The 13,390-nt window shown below is 42.4% G+C and overlaps 1 protein-coding gene across 4 annotated transcripts in view; it reads left to right on the forward strand.

Annotated features, from left to right (window-relative positions):
- Nucleotides 1–13,390, forward strand: part of GULP1 (GULP PTB domain containing engulfment adaptor 1) — a 2,138,858-nt gene that overhangs the window by 943,493 nt on the left and 1,181,975 nt on the right. For all 4 annotated transcript variants that reach the window (XM_086955346.1, XM_086955349.1, XM_086955345.1 and 1 more), the window contains one exon: nt 6,497–6,595. The gene's annotated coding sequence lies outside the window, so the exon portion shown is untranslated. The remainder of the gene's footprint in view (nt 1–6,496; nt 6,596–13,390) is intronic.

Consider the following 13,390-nt stretch of genomic DNA (forward strand, 5'->3'; position numbering starts at 1 on the left):
AATGTGCGACCATTCCCCTTGGCTGCAAGCCACGCCCCCCCGAGTCAACATTCTTAAACACCGCTCTCTGAACTAAAAAATTAGAGAGCTGACTGGTTCAGGTGGACGATGGATCTCTTCCTGCTCTGTACTGCAAGAATTCACAACTGCTTGGTAATCGGAAATGGAGAAATTACTCTTGCTTTATCCTTAATACGAGAGACAGCAAAGCTCCTTTGATGTCCAGGAAACTGGCTTCTTGATGACCAGCATATGGACTAGCCAGAAAGGGACTGCTGGGCTTTTTTTCTTGTGGCACGAGATGTGTCGAAAGTTAGAATCACAGAAAGAACTGTGTCTTCCTGAAGAACAACCTGCAGGAATAGTGAGGACTGGCTTTTAGCTGAAGTGGCCTGACTAAAAGTGTGGAAAAGCCTTTTCTTTTACTTAAGACTGTGGACTGGTGCCCAAGGCATATGGCTTAGATGTTTGCCACCTTTTGTACTACCACTAACAGTTCATAACACTAGGAGATCTGAATGTTGTGTCATTTTGTTTTGATTACAACTGTGTAAGGATTTGCTGCACTTGACTAAAATTCGAAGGAATCTTTTTTTGTTTCTTTATTAAATTGCTGGGGAGTTTGTTTCAGAACCAAAAGCAAACGCAGTGCTGCCTAATAGTATTGGATTCTTAGAAGCACAGCTAAAGCATTGGTATGCCTACTTTTCCCATTCCAAATACTTCTTTAAATGCAAAAACACTTCAAGGTGTATTTTTTAAAATAAATATTTTTATTGAACAGTTGCTCAGTATGCATCAAAGTATACATGTACGGACAATGACATGACATTCCCAGATAGAGAGTCATCCACCATATCAGTTTCAGACAGTAGCATAATCGGCCGACAAATAATTTCGATATAGATATACATGCGATAAAACATGAATATCTTCAACCCGCACTCCTTCCACTCTCCCAGAACTCCCTGATCAGGCCTCTATGTACCCCTATAGAGGATCTCTTTCCCCAGATGTTCTCATATTTACGAGGGCAGCCCAGATTTTGATGAATTTCTCATTCAGCTTGCTGACACCAGTCTAAATCATTTTCCCAGTCTGGAACCCTCTGGGGTCCACCCCCCCCCCCCTTCATCTTTGCAACATTACGCTTTGCTACCTCTGCCACCAACATTAGCTATATCTGTAGATATCAGGTGAGAGTTCCTCCCCTGTTATGCACAGCATTAGCCATCTGGCCTCAAGGGGGACCCTGAGCCCCGTAATTGTGGCCAGAACCTGCATCACTCCCCTCCAAAATAGTAAATTGTTGAATCATAGGGCAATCCCAAAGGAAATGAAAGAAGGAGCCTGCCATGCCGCAGCACCTAGCGCAGAGGGACGCATCGTAGCAAACCAATTGGTGTAATAAGGATGTGGAAAGTTTTTGTTTTTACAAATGCTTACTAATCTACAAATTGGATTTTCCTTATGAAATGAATTTGTACTTGTAAAGCGCACTTATACCCCAACCGGGGTTTCCTGGTGCTGTACGCATACCTTTGTGGAACCCTTCCTGGCTTTTCCCTGTGAAATGTCCACTCCTGGGCACCCCAAGGTGAAGCCAGGCATCCCAGCGCTGTTGGGCTGTTGTGGAGATTAAGCAAGCTATTGTCCAGAGTTGCAGAGTGGGACCCATGAATAGAATAGGCACCAAGGTGAGAATAATCAGGTCAGAGGAAATTGTGCCCAAGACCCGCCGAGGCGGGAATTGAACCCTGGTCCCAGGCCAGACCTCTGCATCAGGGTCTGCCGCTCTAACCATTGAGCCACACTTCTCCACAATATGGATATGGCATCTGAATGATTGATTGGTTTACTTTTAACTAAAGTACTTTGGAAATGTTATTCTGTTAAGTCTCTTCCCTTATCCTCACTTTCTCACCTCCCCTACCCCTCTATCTACTTTTCTCTCCTTTCTCTCCTCTCCTAATGTATTGCTGATTGTTTGATATTATGTTTACTGGCTGATCTTTTTCTGATATATGGTTGAACCACATTGTTGCACCTCCTTTCGTCTCTCCTGTTGGCTCTGCCCGCATCCTCCCTCTATGTCTCTCCTTCTCTCCACTCGCAATGAATTTAGACTGAACTATTTTGTCTGATACCCGATAGAGCTACTTGGTTTAGCTATAGGGGAGACGGGCCGTGGATTCCCTCTTGGTCGTCACCTACCCAGTCGGTCCTTAGACAGACTTCCTTTCGTCTCTATAGTTGTGTCTTCCCTTATCCTCACTTTCTCACCTCTCCTTCCCCCACTACTTTCCCTCTCCTTTCTCTCTTCTCCTAATGTATTGCTGATTGTTTGATATTATGTTTACTTGTTGATCTTTTTCTGGTACATTGTTGAACCACATTGTTGCACCTCCTTTCTTCTCTCCTGTCGGCTCCTCCCGCATCCTCCCTCTATCTATATCTCTCCTTCTCTCCTCTCTCAATTTATTTGAGACTGAACTATTTTGTCTGATGCCCGATGGAGCTACTTGGTTTAGGTGTAGGGGAGATTGGCCGTGGATTCCCTCCTTGGTCCTCACCTACCCAGTCGATCTTTTGACAGACTTCTTTTCGTCTCTCCATATTGTCTCTTTCCTTATCCTCCCTTTCTCACCTCCCCAGCCCCCTCCACTACTTTTCTCTCTCCTCTCTCTTCTCTCCTGTCCTAATTGTATTGCTTATGTTTTGAATGCTTTGTGTAATTGTGGAACTTTTTCTGTTACATTGTTGATTCTCATGTAAAGCGCTCTGATACCTCCGGGTCTAGCCAGCGCTATATAAAAGAAACGAACCTGCGCCTGCTGACAATATGTGCTCCCACTTCCCCCAACCCTCCCCCCTCCGCTCCTACTCTTTCCAGCTTCTGTCCTCTGCCCTCGCTTGCGCCTGTCCTTTGTCCCCACCCTGTTTTTCTGTGAACCTCTTCCCTCACCACCTGAGACTGAACTATTTTGTATGTTGCCCGATGGAGCTACCTGGTTTTAGCTATAGGGGAGATGGGCCGTGGATGCCCTCCATGGTCGTCACCTTCCCAGTCGGTTTCTGGACAGACTTCCTTTTGTCTCTACGGTTGTATCTTCCCTTATCCTCACTCTCTCTCCTCTCCTACCCTCCACTACTTTATCTCTCCTTTCTCTCCTCCCCTAATGTAATGCTGACTGTTCTATTTAATATTTACTTGTTGTTCTTTTTCTGGTAAATTGTCGAACCACATTATTGCACTTCCTTTCGTCTCTCCTGTTGTCTCCTCCCGCATCCTCACTCTATTTTTGTCTCTCCTTCCCTCCTCTCTCAATGTATTGAGACCGAACTATTTTGTCTGATGCCCGATGGAGCTACCTGGTTTAGCTATAGAGGAGATGGGCCGTGGATTCCCTCCTTGGTCGTCACCTACCCAGTCGGTCTTTAGACAGACTTCCTCGCGTCTCTACGGTTGTCTCTTCCCTTATCCTCACTTTCCCTCCTCCTCTACCCCCCACTACTTTCTCTCTCCTTTCTATCCTCCCCTAATTGTATTGCTGATTGTTTGATATAATGTTTACTTGTTGATCTTTTCTGGTTTATTGTTGAACCACATAGTTACACTTCCTTTCGTCTCTCCTGTCGTCTCCGACCACATCCTCCCCCTATTTATGTCTCTCCTTCCCTTCTCTCTCAATGTATTGAGACTGAACTATTTTGTCTGATGCCCGATGGAGCTACTTGGTTTAGCTATAGAGGAGATGGGGCGTGGATTCCCTCCTTGGTCGTCACCTACCCAGTCGGTCTTTAGGCAGACTTCTTTTCGTCTCTCCCTATTGTCTCTTCCCTAGCTCCTATCCTCTCTCCCCTGAATCTCTCCCCTTGTCTGCCCTGGGATCACACCTTACTGGACTTAGGACGTTGCCTTGATTCGTCTACCGGTTTGTGTCCCCATCACCCTTCCTCTCCTCTTCCCATGCTGTGTCTCTCTCCCGCCCTTCCCTTTCCCGCCCTCATTATCTGTCTACTTCCCGTTCTCCAACCCCCCTCCCCGGAATCTCTCACCTTGCCTGCTTTTCCCCTTACGTATGTGTGCTTATTGTTTACCTCGACCTTACATGTAACTATGTTGCCATTCTCTAAGAACTGTGTAACCTTTGTAATGATGTAACCTGTAACTATGATCTGATGCTCATGCAAAGCGCTCTGATACCTCCAGGTCTAGCCAGCGCTATATAAAACTTTTTAAATAAATAAAAAAAAAAAAACCTTGTTTTACCTTTCACCCTAGATTGTTCAACTGTGTTAGAGCTTACCCACACCTCATACCAAACTGAAGTCTAGCTCCAGCAATCTGATTTACCACACCACCTATTAAGGAGAAGTGTTTGGCAGTCCCACGGTCATTTGTCCTCCTCAGGCTCATGAAGATGAGAAGACTAAACCAGATTATACAATCCGTCGAGGACCTCGTGCTGCTTCTTGAACCTAATACTGCTAGAATATGTCAATTTAGGAAACTCCAGTTTTAAAATAAATAGCATGGTTCAATATGCTCACATGCTCTTCCTAGGGCTTCCACAGCTGTAAACCTGACCTATAACTAAGAGGCCACAAGGATGTCAAAATATTAATAAAGTACGTCTTGTACATCAGTAGTGTTATTACATGAGGTGCTAGTTTAAAAGTGCATTGGTGGGGGTTTTATGCCAACAGATCTTCCTTCCAGTTAGCTTGTACAGTGAGTTGAAAATTGGAGACCTTTCTCCTCAAAGTCCAATACTTAACTATTAATTTAGAGCTAAGATTTGGTAAACACTTGCCACTAAAATGATATCCTAAATGTAACGTGGCCTGAAATGCCCAGGTGTGTAATCAGGTTGAGCTTCTTATTTAAATAAACAACTATTAGGTTGGCGTGTGTATTTGAATAAGCCTATTTAAATAATCCTCTTACCCTGATTACACATCTCAGCATTTCAGTCCTTCTGCCTTGCACAGCCCACTGGGTCCCCTGACCTATCAGCCCGATTTCCAATGGTAAAGAGCCTTGAATGACCACAATTCCCCATGCATACACTACTAACTGCATAATATTATATAGCACCAACCAACATTGGACAATAAAGTTGCCCAACTTGGACAGCAGGTTACCAATGGAGGTTTTGATCCAGGAACAACATTGGTTTGTGATCATGCTCGGTAAGGTTTCACTACAGTAAAAGTACATGCATTTCAGACACTAAGGGCCAGATGTAGGTAGGCAAATACCGGTCGGTAACAGCCGAAATACGGTAATTTCGGCATTTACCGACCGGTATTCGGAAAATGAGATGTAGGTGCCAAAAATGTACCGAATCGGTAAATAAGAGTCTGTATAATTCCGAATCTGTTTTTGGCAGCAAATTTAGCAGTGTTTATTGACAACTCTAAAGTAAATACAGAACACAACACAATAGCGTAACTCACACAAAATAACAATGCTACAAAAACATAACAGAGCAGCCCACAAGAAAACAGTCAAAACAAAATGAAAGACAACACAGTGTATAAATACAGCTCATAAAAACAGCACAATACTTCACCACCAGAGAAAAATCCATCACAAAAAATACGCAAAAATGTTTTACTTTAGTTATCAGGTGATAACATGTGTTTGTACCAAGCATTGCGGAACTCAGCAACATGAACATAAAATGGCGCAAGTCAGAAATGGTGTGTGATCTGGAATTTGACAAATTGTGAAGTAGAAAGTTGATTAATTGCTCACACTTCAGCTGGTTTGCTGGGCTATCTGCTGAGTACACTGCAATATGAGGAAAACAAGTCAAAATCCACATGTATTGAATCATGTAATTAGGCATAGGAATGAGGCTCAAATCTTTTTTTCTTAAGTGTTGGGAAGATCATTATGAAATGACATATTTCAAGGATACACAACTGAGCATGAACAAACAATTAACTTTTTATGTAGTTGAAGAAGTGTAACTATTGCCATGTGGAATATTTCGTAAATTGTCATTAACGAAAGTCCTGTGCTTAAACATTAAAGTTGGCAAAAGGTATTAACAAAAGTGTTATGTTTACTGGGATGCATGCTTGTCTAAACTTTGCCAAATTATATTTATATTATGTATTTTATCAAGGTAAGATTCTGTTTCAGAATCAGTCCATTTTTGCCACAAACAACTTGGAGATAGGAATGTATAAATGATTCGGCTGAAGCAATGTATAATTCATGATTGTCAGTGTTCCCACTGAGGATTCCTCCATGTTAGCCTGCCCCTCCTGACCTTTCTTCTTAGAATTTGTTGTGTATTTTTTATACACAACCTCAACATCTTGGTAACCTACTTGCTCTCTTTCTGGGTTGCTTGGCTGACATCTTGCAGTTTAATTCATGGCCTCTCTGCTTTTTTGAATTGTATGATTCATACTTTCAGTATGTTTGAAACTTTTACCTATTTTTATAATGTTAGCTTTTAACTCTTACTTTTTCTAGGAGTAGAACGTATATTATGAACTGAACAGAAAATAAATACTGGGCTCAGAGACACTGGCAAGATGATTTTGTAACTTGGGAAACTGCTGGGAATTCCAGGTAAGGCATTTGCTTCGTCCTCGTAAAAGAGTTGATTACATTAGAAATTATCAGTTTTTTATGAATTTCATTTCTAGTTGTACGTTACTGTGTTGAAATTATCTTGTTTGTGCATATTCAGATACAGCAAATGAAGTAAGCATGCCTGTTAGTCAATTTCCCCACTAGGCAACAAGCACCCTGTAATATTAGCCTGAATTTTGACGTGGGAGGGATACTTTTGGATTTCAATGCCTCTTGTAGACTATATCTGTCCCCACATTGGATTTTGGTTATCTGGGCATCTTTAGCACCACTTCAAAGGGTCCAGGACTGGAGGGTTACCACTTGATGGGTCTGAACTTACTCAGGCTGGAGCCAGGTGCAGGTTAAAGATGTAGGAAGCCTTTTGTGTCCCTGTGGCTCTGAACAGGTGGCCAGCAAACTAGCCTTTGTGAGTCTCTCTGGAGGTCCTGTAACAGTTGAAGATCCAGCCCTTGTCCCCAGGCAGAAGTTAGCAGAGCAGCAGGACAAACAGGACAGCAACCCAGGCAGATCAGCAGTCTTGAAGATCAGCAGCCTGTCAGAGTGTCATTCCTTCCAGCAGCAAAGCAGTAATGTTTCTTGGCAGATTATTCACAGGTCCAGAAGTGTACCAAAGAGTTGGTGTCTTCAATCAATCAATCCAGGATTTGTGAAGCACACTACTCATCTGTGAGGGTCTCAAGGTGCTGGAACTGCATTTAGGTCCTACTTTTATACCCTGGTTTTGGAAGGTGGGAGAATCTTATAGACAGTGGCTTTGAAGTGCATGCCCTGATTCCAAGCTGGCTGAAGTGACAATGCAGGGTCATTAGGTCTTTTGTGTAAAGGTATAGCACATGCTTCAGTTGTAAGAGGCACATGCTCTGCTACTCCCCCATCCTTACAGCTGATGGCCCATTCAGGCACACTTAATCATACGGTTGTGTATTTGTCTGGGAGGAATTCCGAAAGTCTACCGGTCAAATACACCCAGGCATGTGACCAGGCCAGGCTATAGGCACAAGAAGGCTAAAGGAAGAAAATTGGCAACTTTCTAAAAGTGGGATTTTTATCATTGTGATTAAAAAAACAGCTTTACCATTAAAAAAGGGCTCTTCACCACAATCCTAAAGACACCAAACATGATATAGCCAACGACTCCCGGTTGAAAATTAAAACTTATTAAATGTAATAAGGAATTTCCAATGTTATCCAATGGGAGTTATAGGCCTAACAGTAGTGAAAAACAAACGTAGGAATTTGTTATTACCAGGACATGTAAAACCTAAAAGTACATGTCCAACCTTTTAATTCCACCACACCTGGGCCCAAGGGCTGTCTACGGCCTACCTTAAAGTTTTCCTTTATGTAATCAAATGGGATTTGAAGGCTAGGTAAGGGGATTTAAATGCCAAGACTTCATGGTAATTTAAAACTTCAATTATACACACTAATGTACGCTTGGTAATACGAGAAATGTAGCACTTCGCTGTTAGGACGAGAACCCTCACTCACCCAAAGGTGACCTGTTTCATCATTGGGTTCCCTCCTCACACAAGGACTGCAAATTATCTTGTGCAGGCTACAACTCCCAAGAGTCAGAACTAAGAAGCAGGGGTGTTTTGATGAGCAAAAGTATTTTTTGAGTGAGGGACAGATTGCAAGGGGATCGAAAGTGTCAGTAAAACTATCACCTGGTGGGTGAAACAACTTTAATTCTGGTGCCCCCATTGGATAGGGTTAAAAGACTGCCAGGACAGGGGGTAAAATACTACACTATATTAATTGGTCAACATGTTTCTGCCCTAAATGATTCTCTACAGTCTACGGGCATTCATCAAGACCCAAGAAAAGACTGTCACCCAGTTATTACAAATCCAAATTAAATTCCAGCCATATATTCGACTGAAAGATAAGTAAACACCAATTACTCACAGTTTATATAGGCAACATGGAGCATGTTTTAAAGTGCTACTTAAGTGGGTGGCTCAATTAGTGCTGCTGGCCCACTAGTAGCATTTCATTTACAGACCTGGGATATATGGTATACCACTCTACTAGGGGATTTACAAGTAAATACAATATGCTAATTGGGTATAAGTCAATGTAACCATGTTTTAAAGGAGGGGGAGCAAGCACTTTAGCACTGATTAGCAGTGGTAACAAGTCCAGAAGTGCAAAAACGGTGGAAGTGCGCCAAAACGTTTGGGAGAAGACCACCCTAAGGCTGACAGGTCTAACAGCGACTATCTCACTAGGGTAAGAAACCTGCTGACAAAAAATTTGGCTCATTGCACATCTTTAAAGGTAGTATTTTTGGTCCTATTGTGACATTTTTTCACTGTGACACAAGTTCTGCACACACAACGCACTGTTTTGGCAACATCTATGCCTCATACAGGATAACATTTTGACACCCCTTCAATGATTTCTGAGGTATCACATCTGCACACTGACTCTTTCACACTTGTTGATGCTTGAGGTCTTTCATAGCTGCTATGATTAGGAAGATTGTTGGTGTTGGCGCTTAAGCTAACAGAGGATCTAGGTTTTAGTGCCCATGCGCTATAAAGTCAACAGCCTGTGTATTAGTTACCTTTCATATCTTTATAGTGCTTGCATGAACATATTTTAGGAGGGTAGTTCTTCATGAAGGGTAGTTCTTAATGTAATTTGACCTGGTTAATATAAAGACTGGAGTGAAGACAAGTATCTAAAACAGGCTTAGTTTTAGTTTGTTGCTTAATAGTTCTGCACATTTCTGCAAATCTAAGCCTTCACTTCTTTTAGTCCATTCCTGCAACAGGATATCTCAGTTGGCTCCTCCATAATACAATCTCTTTGTGCACCTTTCTTGTGTCCTGTTGCTGGTCCCACATCTTGTGGCATTTTCATTAGGGAGTAGGAATATAGCACTCTCTATGTCAGAGTCAGTGGGGATGCAATAAATTAGAGCCTAGGTGATACACCCTGTGGGTTGATAGCAGGTGTCTCATTTGAAAAAGAGAGACCTCTTTTTGCAAACTCAATCTCATTTGAAATCACCCTGCTGCCTGGTCTAGAAAGCCATCTAATGTAGTATTTTTGCCTTCTTTCTTGAAGTTCTCCCTGATCTTTTATAATTGCTATTTAACATTCGTAGAAAGTTGGATTTGACTTGAACTGATTTAACTGGAGTGAATTGTTGAGCTATGAATGAGCAGCATATGGCTAGCTGTACGTCCTTAATTCCTGCTTACTAAAATGTTGTCTGGAACTCGAGAGAGGAAGGGCTTGCACTGTATATTTTAATTAGTTTAGATTTTTTATGAATGTATACATTTTATTTACAGTGGGTATTGTCGCTTTGTTGTTCTCTTTATTCTTGTGCTGTATACTATTTAAATACCCAAAATAAACTATTTTTATTATAACGTTCAAGATGATGACTAAAAAATGCCAGCCTGCAAGGTAACCTTTGTCTATCTATTAAGCTGCTGAGGATATAAGGCCAATTTAGACCAAGAAGTACTAAGGTTGAACAGTTGTATTTTCAGAGTTCTAAGTGTGAATATTGTATGTTTTGTTTACTCCTTTGATACCATCTGTCATACTTGCATTTTTCAAAACAAAATAATGCTGACTGTTTCACCTATAAAAACTGTAGTTATAAAAGAGGTGCATTGTAGGTGATTGTACCTTTGTGTATTAAACATCCAACATTGATATATGTGGAGGCTTTTCAGTCGTTTGTGCAATTGCCGCCAGATAGCATCTGTTTCGGAAAATGTTAGCTCATGCATGTGCCTGGTTAGAGGACACTCTTTACACTCTCTCTGGAAAAGGTTCTGTTTGTAATTCTCTGTTCCCATTCAAAATCGCGTGGCAGAGAGGTGCAAAGAAGAGTTGTGCCACAACAAACACATCATGACCATGATTTAACGTTAAAGACCATTTATTAGGAGATAGTTGCAAAACGTATTGAACTTTTAATCAACATTTAAAAGTAACTTTGCCATTACGAAGCTCCCCATACATCCCACAGGCACTCGCACCCAATGCCAACATTCAACCCCCCAAGCCATCATACCTTGTTCCGCTCCTTGGCCTCTTGCCATCCATCCAGGCTCTCCTTCCTTTTTCTCCCAAACACCCTCCCTTGAAACTCTTTCCTCACTCGACAACAAACCGAACACAGTCTTTTGTCACCTGTACTCTGTTCTTCTCGCCCCAGAGGGTGTGGATACACTCACATGTGACACTCCACCCCTCAAAATACAATCCACCCCTGTAACCTGTCCTAACTTTGGCAAGACACTAATAATAATAATAATAAAATTTAAAAAGCGCATGGTTACGTCTTCTCGGCGTGTCCCCGCGCTAGGTGAGAGGGAGAAGACAGAAGCGACAGCAGGAACTGCCTTGCACTAAGCAGAGAGCAGGTGGGTTTTCAACAGCTTGCTCAACTTAATTTCAGAGCATTCCAGCCTCAGGGGGATCGGCAGTCTATTCCAGTTCTGAGCAGATAGCAACCGGAAGGAACAACCACCCATTTTGGCCTTCTTTATCTTGGGGATAACCAGCTGCCCCATCCCGCTGGATCTAATAGATCTACTAGGAACATACTTGGTAACTAGGTCTCTTAGGTATGCCGGACCCTCGCCATGGACAATACGGTTGCATATGACAATCATTTTGAACAGTACTCTTTACTTAACTGGGAGCCAATGCAATGAGGCAAGTGCCTATTTTGAAGCCGCTCTCCTGGTCTGCATAAGAGCCTACCGAGCGGCGGCATTCTGTAGAACCTGTAGTCTACCAAGGCCCTTTGCAGTGGTTCCCAGATAGAGTACATTCCCATAGTCAAGGCGAGACGTAATTAGTGCGTGTATCAACGTCTTCCTAGTCCCTAATGGGAGAAGATCCAGCATTTTCCATAGTTTTGTTAATACGTCAAAACATTTCCCCACAACTCGTTGAATGTGACCATCATACGAGCGAGTAGGATCAACCCAAATCCCCAGATTTTCTGCCTCAGTGCAAGGGGTAGGGATAGGACCCAGACTCGGAGGCCACCATTCCGAGGTCCAGCTAGAGTTGTTGCCACCCACCACCAGCACCCCCGTCTTGCTGCCATTCAATTTCAGGCAGTTCTTATCCATCCAGGAGGCAAGCTTCTGCATACAGGCTCTGAAATTTTTAAGCCACAACCCTAGGCGCCTGGGATAGGGAAAACAGTAGCTGGGTGTCATCAGCATAAGAGACTACATCTACTCCGAAGCCCTGCATAATCTCCGCCAAAGGAGACATATTATCAACGCTGTGCAAAAAATATCGCACAGCGCTGATAACGTGGAAAAATCTATCCCCGATTTCACATTGCCTGTTAGCAGCGTATTCTCAACGCTAAAGCCAACAGGCGATATGAAATCATCGATAGGTCGCATTAGCGCGCGAAAACAAGCGCTATTTTCACGTGCTGATGTGTGCCTTGATGATATGGGGGGATGGATTCAGCTTTATGATCCACCCCCTCATGTTAGCAATGCCTAACACGTACTAAAAGCAGGCGTTGGGAGACCTGCGATAGACACGTTTATCGCAGGTCTCCTTCTCCCAAGGCCTGCCTTGTGAATAAGGCAATCCCACCTCCAACCACATTTTACATGTGGTTAGACGTGGGAACGCCCACCCTGCATCTCATTAGCGTTATTCATCGCCCCGAGCGTGGTGGCGATGAATAACGCATGAAATGCGTCGCTACCCGGAATTAGCGACGCTTTGATAATAGGGCGATAATTAATTCATGCTTTAGCAACCGGAAAAGTTAGATAACACATTAATTAAGGTCCTGGATAATATGCCCCAAAATGCCTTAAAAAAATTTACAGTTTTTATCTTGTCGTATGTATAGTGCCTATAAAGACCAAAGTCAATTGTCAGATTATGTTGACTGACAAAATGCTGTTCATTATTTTTAATGGGAATTGTGGTTTACTTTTCTTTCTCTGACTGAAAATGTGAGAGGGTTTTGTGAAACGAACTATGTGACAATATGGCTGGTGTGAAAGGAGAGGTTGCAAGATGTAATTTTTTCTAACACAATAACACTGAATGAATTCCACAATAATTCAAAATATATCAGCAGTTAGGAAAGCACAAATTAAGCGCTTTTTTGTAATGCTGAAGTGTGATTTCGGCCTTTGCGAGTCGCTAAATGCTTGATACATCTGCCCCATGCTCTTTGTGTGATTTTTTTTCCAATGCCTATGAATTCAGAGATGTAACATTGATGCTAGTACCTAAACTCTGAAAACTGTTCCAGCACCACTGGTTCCACAATGGCATTTTTTGTGCTTGGCCATTTCCTAAGTGTGCAAATAGTGTGGGCTTGGGTGGCAAGGATTCCCTCCCCTGGACTTTGTCTGGCCAAGAGAATTAGGTACATTGTGCTATTGGAGTGCCCTTCCATTCCTCACGTATAAGACGTATGCATGTCCTTTATAGACAAAAACCTTAAACAACCTGCTTTCATCCATGCACAGCAAATGGAGAAGATACTGGCTTGCACTTCTCAAAGACACTTTAGGTCTTGTTAGAGGTAAGAAAGTAAATATTTATTTACTCATATGACGTGCACCACAAACCTAATTGTCTTTAGGCGTCTAATAAAAGGAATTAGAATTAATCTCATACTGAATAGAGGAAGCAAGAACAGGTAGGCTAGGCCTGGACCCAATTATTTTAAGAACAAGAAGATCTTTAAGATTTTCCAGAAGCTAATTAGCTTTGATTCTCATATCCATCGGCATG

The sequence above is a fragment of the Lissotriton vulgaris genome, chromosome 2_1, assembly GCF_964263255.1.
Source record: "Lissotriton vulgaris chromosome 2_1, aLisVul1.2, whole genome shotgun sequence".
Taxonomy (NCBI): Eukaryota; Metazoa; Chordata; class Amphibia; order Caudata; family Salamandridae; genus Lissotriton; species Lissotriton vulgaris.